This window comes from Piliocolobus tephrosceles, chromosome 6 (assembly GCF_002776525.5).
Source record: "Piliocolobus tephrosceles isolate RC106 chromosome 6, ASM277652v3, whole genome shotgun sequence".
In the NCBI taxonomy this organism is placed as follows: domain Eukaryota; kingdom Metazoa; phylum Chordata; class Mammalia; order Primates; family Cercopithecidae; genus Piliocolobus; species Piliocolobus tephrosceles.
Window position 1 is genome coordinate 138,379,572 of NC_045439.1, and position 9,557 is coordinate 138,389,128.

General features: G+C 44.7%; 2 non-coding genes across 2 annotated transcripts; both read left to right on the forward strand.

Annotated features, from left to right (window-relative positions):
* Positions 1–369: 369 nt before the first annotated feature.
* On the forward strand, positions 370–486 carry LOC111548429. The gene has a single exon (XR_002733406.1). It is a non-coding gene; the product is annotated as a U5 spliceosomal RNA (small nuclear RNA).
* A 7,677-nt stretch (positions 487–8,163) lies between these two features.
* On the forward strand, positions 8,164–8,279 carry LOC111548428. The gene has a single exon (XR_002733405.1). It is a non-coding gene; the product is annotated as a U5 spliceosomal RNA (small nuclear RNA).
* The last annotated feature ends 1,278 nt before the right edge of the window (positions 8,280–9,557 follow it).

Genomic DNA, 9,557 nt, shown 5'->3' on the forward strand with positions numbered 1-9,557 from the left:
TGCACCACTGCACTCCAGCCTGGATGACAGAGACCCTGTCTCAAAAAAAAAAAAAAAAAAAAAAATCCTGGGCAGCAAGGCCCCGGCTTCGCCCCCTAAAGGTTGCCCCAAGAGCACCGTGTGAGTACTAAGGTATTTCCGGAGTCTAAAGATGATTATTCAGGTTCATTTGCATACCCATAATACATTGCAAACAGTATTTTTTTCTGAAAAAAATTCTATATTGCCTGACATTTCTGAGCATGAGAATTGTACATGCAGAATTTTTTTGTATGAACTTTCTCAGATAGTAATTCTTGGGATGAGTAGACACCATTAGTGTTCTAGGAATTGCAGTTACCCGAGACTTGAGTTACAGGATTATGGAGTATACTCTGGTTTCTCTTCAAATCGCATAAATCTTTCGCCTTTTACTAAAGATTTCCGTGGAGAGGAACAACTGTGAGTTTTAACCTAATTTGTTGAGGCCTTGTATTTGACAAGGCTATATGTGGTGATTTAATGTTAGAAGTGCGCTTGTTGGTTTCTGTCACACAGATCAGTTCTCTCGTGGTTTTGATGGTATTGTCATATGTATTGAAACATTGGTTGGCAGAATCTGCATGGTAGAAACTATTGAAGCCTACTTAGTTTTTTGTGTACTCACCTATGTTCCAAGGAAATGCGTCTTGTATATTCATGCTTTTCAACTTTATGTGGTAGGCAATTGACGCACACGTAGTACCTCCTCTGGGACCTTCTCTTAGTCAAGGCTGTTTGGTAGACGCATGTTTTTTGTTACCTGTAATATACAGTATCCAGTTCATTTTCTTTGCAGCACTGTCCGGTTGAAATACAATGCGAGGTAGAGGTGGAATTTTTAATTTTAATAAGCCACATTAAACAACTAAAAAGAATGGAAAAATCCAGTAATCCAAAATACTATAATTTGCATATGTAATAATTATTGAGATATTTTACATTATTTTTTGCCCATACTGTAGTCCTTGCTTTGGTAAGTAGGGCTAATCTTATTTTTTTATTTTTTGAGACGGAGTTTCACTCTTGTCTCCCCGGCTGGAGTGCAGTAGGGCGATCTCGGCTCACTGCAACTTCCGCCTCCCGGGTTCAAGTGATTCTCCTGCCTCAGCCTCCCAAGTAGCTGGGATTCCAGGTGCCCACCACCATACCCGGCAAACTTTTTGTATTTTTAGTAGAGATGGGGTTTCGCCATGTTTGCCAGGCTGGTCTCCAACTCCTGACCTGAGATGATCCGCCCGCCTTGGCCTCCTAAAGTGCTGGAATTACAGGTGTGAGCCGCTGCGCCTGGCCTAATCTTACATAAATAAGAGACTTAATGCACTGTCTTATCAGCTATTTCCTTTCTGCAAGCCATTATTTGTTGGAGCCACTCTTCTGTTCCAGAAGTTTCTTTGCTTTGCTTAGTATGAATCTTCAGCTTTTTATGCTACTTATTTTGGAGAAAGTTTTAAAATTTTCCACATCTAACGGGTTCTGTATATGCAGTGCCCTTACGAAACGCCTGTGGGTAACCGAACTCCAGGATATTGCCAGCACATGCACTCCTGCCCCTTCCTGGCTGCAATCCTTTCTCTAGCCCATAGAGCCAGACACTAACCTGACTTTTGGGGTATCCCCCTTTTTTTTTAAGACAGGGTCTTATTCTGTTGCTCAGGCTGGTGTGCAGTGGCGTGATCATGACTCACTGCAACCTCCGCCTTCCGGGTTCAAGCAAGCCTCCCCAGCAGCTGGGACTACAGGCGTGTGCCACCACATCTGGCTAATTTTTGAATTTTTAGTAGAGACGGGGTTTCACCATGTTGGCTAGGCTGGTCTTGAACTCCTGGCCTCAAGTGATCCACCCGCCTCAGCATCCAAAAGTGCTGGGATATCAGGCAGGAGCACCGGCCTAAATTTTTAGTGATGTAACAGTTTTGAATGTTAATATTAAAAGGCACAAAATACTCGTCCTTTGCATCTATTTAAACTTACATTGTAAGTTATCACGAGAAAGCTGTAGACATGATCTTTAAAATGTGCAAGAGGAACATAAAGTTTCAAAATTCTTTTCGGATTTAAGGGAAGAAGATAGTTGACCCCACGATCATAACGGGTGGGCCTTGTGGTCAGAACTGAGCACTAAATGGAAGCTGCGCCCTCTTATGGCCATCGTGGAGGCTGCAGCAGAAATGAGCAAGGAGTTCCAGAACGGAGGTAACTCTGGTAAATAGGAGCTAAGACCTAGAGGCCCCCCACTACCTTCCCTATAGGGAGAGTCTCTCTTTACTGAAAAATTTGAAAAGATTGAATGTTGCTTCTACAAGAGAACCTACTTCTTGTAACTGTGGGCATCTGGTCACAACAAATAGAAACCAGAGAACAATCTACAAGAATGATTTAATGTTAATCTGTTACTGTAGGCTGGACACAGTGGCTCACGCCTGTAATCCCAGCACTTTGGGAGGGCCAGGCGGGAAGATCAGTTGAGGCCAGGAGTTCAAGACCAGCCTGGCCAACATAGTGAAACCCCTTCTCTACTAAAAATACAAAAATTAGCCAGGTGTGGTGGGGCGCGCCCATAATAATCCCAGCTACTTGGGAGGATGAGTCAGGAGCATCGCTTGAACCTGGGAGGCAGAGGTTGCAGTGAGCTGAGATTGTACCACTGTACTCCAGCCTGGGTGACAGAGTGAGCCTCTATCTAAAAAAAAAAACAGGAGAATCGCATGAACCCAGGAGGGGGAGGTTGTGAGCCCAGATCATGCCACTGCACTCTAGCCTGGGTGACAAGAGCAAAATTCTATCTAAAAAAAAATTAAAAAATAAATTAAATTAAGCAAATAAAAGCCCCATTAATCTGTTAGTGTAGATTGATCAACACTATATGAGATAATCATTTGGTAATCCCATGAATGCATAAGCATATTGATATATTTTATATATAGTATAAAATCTATCCATTTTATATATAGTATATACATATATATTTAATATATTTATATTATATTATATTATATTATTTTACTTTTGATACAGAGTCTTGCTCTGTCACCCAGGCTGGAGTGCAGTGGTGCAATCTAGGTTTACTACAACCTCAACCTCCCGGGCTCAAGTGATCCTACCACCTCATCCTCCCAAGTAGTAGAGACTACAGGCTCGCACCACCCCACCTGGCTAATTTTTGTATTTCTTTGTAGGAACAGGGTTCCATCATGTTTCACCCACAAGCTGGCCTTGAACTCCTCGGCTCAAGCCATCCTTCAGCCTCGGCCTCCCAAAGTGCTGGGATTACAGGCATGAGCCACCAAGCCCAGCTATGTCTTAATCTTATTACAATAGGAATAGATGGGAATCTGCTTAAAGTAGAATAACAACCAAAAACATCACACATAACCAAAAGTGTTGTGAACTTTTTAGAGTCTAGAAGAAGACAAAAATAACAGTATCACTGCTTCCATTCAATTTTTCACTAAGGGCCTTGCCAGGAAAGTAAAACAAGAAAAGTCAGGCGGAGGGAAAGGTATAAGGAATGAAAAAAGAAAAACAAAATTATTGTTATTCTTAGTCCATATGATTATCTTCATAGAAGATCCAAAAGGATTTGGAAGTATATTATGCAATATGGTAACCACTGGCCACATGTGGCTATTGAGCATTTGAAATGTGGCCAGTCTGAATTGAGATGTACTGTAAGTATAAAATACGCACTGGTTTGTTTTGTTTTTTTTTTTTTTTGAGACGGGGTCTCGCTGTGTCACCCAGGCTGGAGTGCAGTGGCACGATCTTGGCTCACTACAACCTCTGCCTCCTGGGTTCAAACGATTCTCCTGCCTCAGCCTCCCGAGTAGCTGGGACTACAGGCACATGCCCGTGCACCCCGCTAATTTTTATATTTTTAGTAGAGACAGGGTTTCGCCACGTTGGCCAGGCTGGTCTTGAACTCCTGACCTCAGGTGATCCAACCACCTCGGCCTCCCAAAGTGCTGGGATTACAGGTGTGAGCCGCCGTGCCCATCCAGTTATTTCTTAAATCAAATTAGTGTGAATTGTTGCTGGAAATGGAAGTGCAAGCCACACCATAAATAATGGATCGGGGTGAGTCCAGGCTTTGGATTCACAAGTTCTGGAAACTCCATGACCCTTTATGGAGACTGGTATGGCTAAAAACAAGTTAACTTTCCTTTCAGTTCTCTAAACAGTGAAAGCTATCCAGGACCCTTCCAGAGTGAAGCGGAGCAAAGGCCAGCAGATGAATGTCCCCTAAAACCCAGGAGTAAGGAAACACTCTCTCCCAAGGCTCAATGCGGGGAGAGCTCAGTGTTCAGAGAACCCACCCCTTAGCCTGTCCCCTTAGCCCCTTGCTAAGTCCTATGAAGTGTAGCTATTATCATATGGTGAGAACTTTGCATCTCCACGGGTCTCTGTAACTTCTCATTACATTATGAATATAGCAAGCATGCAAGACTATCAGAACAGATGTATGCTGCCTGGCGCAGTGGCTCACACCTTTTTTTTTTTTTTTTTTTTTTTTGAGGCAGAGTCTCACTCTGTCGACCGGGATGGAGTACTGTGGCCGGATCTCAGCTCACTGCAAGCTCCGCCTCCCGGGTTCACGCCATTCTCCTGCCTCAGCCTCCCCGAGTAGCTGGGACTACAGGCTCACACCTTTAATCCCAACACTTTGAAAGGCAGGGTTGGGAGGATCCCCTGAGCCCACCAATTTGAGACCAACATGGGCAACATGTCTTTCAACATAGGGAGACACCCATCTCTACAAAAAATTTAAGAATAAAATAAAATTAGCCCGATGTGGCGGCTCGCTGACTATAGTCCCAGATACTCGGGTGACTGAGGCAGGAGGATTGCTAAAGCTGAGGCAGCAGGTGCTTAAGCCCAGCAGTTTGAGGCTGCAGTGAGAGCTATGACTGCCGCCCTGCCCTCCAGCCTGGGTGACAGAACCTGTATCAAAACAAAAACAGGCCGGGCGTGGTCGCTTACGCCTGTAATCCCAGCACTTTGGGAGGCTGAGGAGGGCGGATCACCTCAGGAAATCGAGACCATCCTGGCTAACATGGTGAAACCCCATCTCTACCAAAAATACAAAAAATTAGCTGGGCATGGTGGCGGGTGCCTGTAGTCCCAGGTATTCGGGAGGCTGAAGCAGGAGAATGGCGTGGAGCGAGACTCCATCTCTAAAAAAAAAAAAAAAAAATACAAAAAATTAGCTGGGCATGGTGGCAGGCTGAGGCAGGAGAATGTGGTGAACCCAGGAGGCACAGCTTGCAGTGAGCTGAGATCGTGCCACACTCCAGCCCGGGCAACAGAACGAGACTCCATCTCAAAAAAACAAAAACAAAAATAAAAACGAAAACAAACAGCCCTGGCTACAATAACCTTCCAGTAGTCAAGAAGATGACCTTCAGCCAGTATCCCTATAGCAGCCTCTGCAAGGGCTTGGGGGTCTTGCTCTCAGAACAGAGCTTTGATCTTACGAACAAGTTCCTGACCTACTTCCCTGGGAGGAGCACCGAGGATGGCCTAAAGCACGAGTATTTCTGCGAGATCGCCCCCTCCCCTACTGACCCCTCGATGTTCCCCACGTGGCCCGCAAAGAGTGAGCAACAGTGTGTGAAGTAGAGTACCAGCACGCTTCCACCCGACCTGCGCCCTGCCAGGGCGTCAGCCAGCTGGGTGATGGCCACCTGAAGGAGACTGGCTTCCACTTCACCATCACGAACCAGGGTGCCTTTTCAGCCTCAAGTTCTGAAGGTCAGAGCCAAATCCAAGTCATGGGGAGGACTCAGCCCGGATCACCGGGGCAGCTGCTGCAGCTGAGCCGCCTTGAGTCTCAGAACTCCTCATCTTTATTTTGTGTTCCACATTTTGTTTTGTATTTTGGTTTGTAAATTTGTAGAATTAAATCACATTTTCCTTGTTGTGGGAGGGAAAAACCAAGCAAACAAACAAACAAAACCAGATGGATGTTTGCTCACCAATGAGCCATATCAAAAGAAGCCAGTACAAAAGGCCACATGTTGTATGCTTCCTTTTATATGAAATGTCTGGAATGGGCCTACTAGAGACAGAAAGTAGATTAGTGGTTGCCAGAGGCTGGGTGAATGAGCGGGTGGGAAGTAACTTCTAATGGCTACTGTTTTATTTTTCTGAGTGGCAAAAACATTCTGACCGGGCACAGTGGCTCACCTGTAATCTCAGCACTTTGGGAGGTCAAGGTGGGGAGATAACTTGAGGCCAGGAGTTCAAGACCAGCCTGGCCAACATGGTGAATCCCTGTCTCTACTAAAAATACAAAAATTATCTGGGCATGGTGGCAGATGCCTATAGTCCCAACTACTCGGGAGGCTGAGGTGGGAGAATCTCTTGAACCTGGGAGACGGAGGCTGCAGTGAGCCAAGATTGCACCACGGCACTCCAGCCTGGGGAGCAGAGCAAGACTCGGTCTCAAAAAAAAAAAAAAAAAAAAAAGAAAAACAACAATAACAAAAAGACCCAAAACAAACAAAAAATTCTAAAATTATATTGTGGGGATGATTCTACAACTGTGAATATACTAAAAACCATTGAATTGTATACTTCATTTATTTATTTATTTATTTATTTATTTATTTATTTATTTATTTATTTTGAGATGGAGTCTCGCTCTGTCGCCCAGGCTGGAGTGCAGCGGCCCAATCTCTGCTCACTGCAAGCTCCGCCTCCCGGGTTCATGCCATTCTCCTGCCTCAGCCTCAGAGTAGCTGGGACTACAGGCGCCCGCCACCACACCTGGCTAATGTTTTGTATTTTCAGTAGAGACGGGCTTTCACTGTGTTAGCCAGGATGGTCTTGGTCTCCTGACCTTGTGATCCGCCCACCTCAGCCTCCCAAAGTGCTGGGATTACAGGTGTGAGCCACCGCGCCCGGCCGAATTGTATACTTTAAATGGGCAGATTGCTTGGCTTTTAAATTATAGCCAGTAAATCTATTTTTTAAATGTATTAGACAAATTTAAATTACATGCATGTCAAATATGATTGACTTGCAAAGGAGCAGCAAAGTGAAAAAAAAGTGTTGGTTCAGAGAAGGTGTGAAAGTCGGGAAATGAAATGTGCACACCAGAGGCTGTAAAAGTCTTACAGCTGGCTGGGCATGGTGGCTCAGGCCTGTAATCCCAATTCTTTGGGAGGCTAAAATGGGAGGATTGCTTGTGGCTAGGAATTCCAGATCAGCCTGTACTGCTTTCCTTTCACTGGTTGCCCAGTGAGCACGTTCCTTAGAAAGGAATTCCCTGTAGGCTGGTCAGAGCCCACACTGTAGCGCAGAGGGTGAGAGGACAGCACTATTTTTTTTTACTTATTATTTCTTTGTAGCGATGGCAGGTCTCGAGCTCTGGGCCTCAGGCGATCCTCCCGCCTAGGATAAGGAGACACGAGGTCTGAAACTGGAATAGCAAGATTGCAGCCCCAACAGCACCGTCCGGTGGGGCAGGAAACCTGAAACAGAGCACTCAAGCTCCAATTTTAAATAGGACATTGCCAGGAATTCTCAAATGGCATACAAAATTCAGTATATCCCCGCAGTGCACGGTTAAAAACAACATCAGAACGCCCCTGTGTCCACCACACAGTTTAAAAAAACGGAAATTGTCGAACTTTTTAAACAAACCCCTGTGGGCCCTTACCCAGTCACACCTCTAGCTCCTCACCGAAGGGAGGAACTACTATCCTGAATTGTGTCAATCATTTACTTGACAATTTTTTCTCTTTCAATTTAATAGCAGTCTTTAAAATAAATCAAACTCAGACGTACAAATACACAAAACAGATAAAACCTGAGTCTCTGACCAGGAAAGCGTTATTTTCCAGCCAGCCAGTCTTCGGCTTCTCCCCCTAACGGTGACATAAGGCACTCTGTGAAATGCTCCGTTCCGGAATCAAAAATTGATCCGATTATTTGCATACCCATAATGCACTGCACACAGTACAAATTTAAAACGGCAAAATCAAACATTTTTGTTCTAAGTATATTCTGTGAAAATTAGACTTTTGTTTAAACAGTACACTAAAAAATTTTTTCTAAGTATAGAACCTTGGCATTAACTAGTCACCATCAATACACTAGGAGTTTCTCTTACCCGAGAGGCGAGTGGTAAGCGTAAGTACCATACTCTGGTTTCTCTTCAGATCGTATAAATCTTTCGCCTTTTACTAAAGATTTCCGTGGAGAGGAACAACTCTGAGTTTTAAACCAATTTTTTGAGGCCTTGTTTCGGCAAGGCTACATGATAAGTGTCTAAAAATTAGATGTTGGTATGTGGTTTGTTTTACAAGCGCTACTGTTGTTAGACAGATTTGAATCCACCGTTGGTTGTTGCAGACGTTATGTTATTTCTGATTCTGCTCTGATTTTTCATTAAGCTTAATCTTTCATGCTTTTAAACTTCGTGTGTTAAGTGTAAACGTTTTTTTCTAGTGAAGTTCTTCCCAACCAGTCCGAAGTATTTATTTCAACGTCATTAATATGGAAGATTCTTAAAATAGTGTTTTGACTGGGTGTGGAGGCTTATGCCGGTAATCCCAGCTCATTGGGAGGCCGAGGTGGGAGAATCACTTGAGGTCAGGAGTTGGAGACCAGCCTGGGCCAACATAGTGAAACCCTATCTCTACTAAAAATACAAAAACTAGCTGGGCGTGGTGGCGGGCGCCTGTAATCCCAGCTATTCGGGAGGCTGAGACAGGATAATTGCTTGAACCCGGGAGTCGGAGTTTGCAGTGAGCCGAGATTGTGCCACTGCACTCCACCCTGGGCCACAGAGCTAGAGTCCATCTTAAAAAAACAAACAAACAAACAAACAAGAAACCAAGAATTCGACACTGCTTTCTTAGTCTTCTGAATCCTGTGTATATTTTGCATTTAGCACATTTCAATTAGGACTAGCTGCATTTCAAGTGCTCAATCAGCGCACGTGGCACACGTGACCAATGACTAATAATTGCCCTGCCACCTCTGTTAGTTATAAAACGTTTGCACAGAGCACAGTGTATAGATCCGTTCTCCCTTCCTATAGGTTTTGGGGGTTTGCCAGATTTTGGCCATTGGAACTCCTTGAACCCGTGCAAGATTTTATTTCCTTAAAGTGTGGAATGGAATGGCTGGGTCTTAGGGCAGGTAGGTAACTGTATAATTTCCCCAAATTATGTACTTATTTGCAGTTCCACAAATGGCCTATTATATTCCCATTGCTTCTCACCCTTACTGGCCTTGAAATGCTCAGAAGTTGCCAGGTGTGGTGGCTCACCCCTGTAATCCCAAGCATTTTGGGAGGCCAAGGCAGGCGGATTGCCTGAGGTCAGGAGTTTGAGACCAGCCTGCCCAACATGGGCAAAACCCCATCTCTACTAAAAATACAAAAAATTAGCTGGGTGTGGTGGCGGGTGCCTGTAATCCCAGCTACTTGGGAGGCTGAGGCAGGAGAGTCGCTTGAACCTGGAAGGTGGAGGTTGCAGTGAGCCAAGATTGTGCCATTGCACTCCAGCCTGGGCAACAAGAGTGACACT